At 37.1% G+C, this 1,400-nt stretch overlaps 1 long non-coding RNA gene across 1 annotated transcript; it reads right to left on the bottom strand.

The window, feature by feature from the left end:
- Window positions 1-405: 405 nt before the first annotated feature.
- Window positions 406-954, bottom strand: LOC139830659 (uncharacterized). Its single transcript, XR_011743632.1, has 2 exons — window positions 851-954; window positions 406-743 (listed from the first exon to the last, which is right to left on the bottom strand). It is a non-coding gene; the product is annotated as an uncharacterized lncRNA (long non-coding RNA).
- Between the last annotated feature and the right edge of the window lie 446 nt (window positions 955-1,400).

Raw genomic sequence — 1,400 nt, 5'->3', positions numbered from 1 at the left:
TTATTACATTGATTTTCAACCTCAGCTTTGAAAATCTTGAACTTGTCTAATGCCTCTGATTTTTCTTTGATTTGATAAATATATCCATAACGGGAGAAATCATCAGTGAACGTTATGAATGAATTATAACCGTCCACCGATCTCACATTAAACGGACCACATATATCCGTATGAATTAATTCCAAAACTCCCGTGCTTCGGTTTGCACCTTTCTTAATTTTCTTGGCATATTTTCCTTTGATGCAGTCGATACAATGATCAACATCCGCATCCGAAAAATCAAGAGAAGGAAGAACTTGATCTTTAATGAGACGCTCAATCCTCCCCCTCGAAATATGGCCTAAACGATAGTGCCATAATTTCGAAGAAGTCTCACTATCATTACGTTTGCGTTTGGTACCGACATTTATATTTGAGGTAGAATCCACATTATTTATATCATCACAAAGGGAAATTACATAAAGTTTGTCTTGTCGACAGGCAAGACCAACATTATTATTGTCATACATAATTATACATTGCTTATTCCCAAAGTGACACTCATAACTATCATCATCTAAACATGAGACGGAAACTAAATTCCGTTTCATTGAGGGTACATAAAGAACATTATTTAGCTGAAGCTTAAAACCGCCATGAAGTGTAAGAGTGAAGTCTCCAATCGCCTCGGCATAAGCTTCAACACCATTAGCAACTCTAATTGTTCTTTCCCCTCTTTTTAGGGTCTTCCTCATATTGAATCCCTGCAACGAATTTACAACATGAATTGTTGCACCTGAATCAATCCACCAAGTATTGGTGGCATAATTAACATAAAGGGATTCTTCAACAACAGTAATAGTGTCGGTACCTCTTTCTTTGAGCCATCTCTTGAAGCCAAAACAATCCTTTCGCCTATGCCCACCTTTTCCACAAAAGTGGCAAGCATTGGAATTATTTCCTTCAGCATTAGGCACTTTTTCCGCTTCTTTGCTGTGAACCTTTTGAGGATTGGCCTTTTTCCTTGAACTTATAAGGCTTGGGCTTCACATATTCATTCACAAATTTTCTATACTTCTTCTTTTGTGAATGACCAAACTGATTAACATGATCAATTCGTCAGCCTTAAGCCTTTCTTCTTCTTGCACACATCGCGCCATCATTTCATCAATCTCCCATTTAACATCCATCGCATTATAGTTGATCATAAATGGATCAAATTGGGGAGGCAAAGATGACATAATAAAATGGACGAGGAAACCATTAGAGATTTCCATCTCCATTGACTTTAGTTTGGCGGCCATGTTGCATTTTTTCATAATATGCTCTCGAAGACTTCCAGTGGGATCATATTTTTCATCAATAGCCTTCTGATAAGACTTGTTGCATAAACTTTAGAAGACCCTTTAAATTGATGCTCA

Source organism: Lolium perenne, chromosome 4, assembly GCF_019359855.2.
Source record: "Lolium perenne isolate Kyuss_39 chromosome 4, Kyuss_2.0, whole genome shotgun sequence".
NCBI lineage: Eukaryota > Viridiplantae > Streptophyta > Magnoliopsida > Poales > Poaceae > Lolium > Lolium perenne.
Note: the sequence above shows the minus strand (reverse complement) of the source record. Positions and strands in the feature narration are given on the sequence as shown.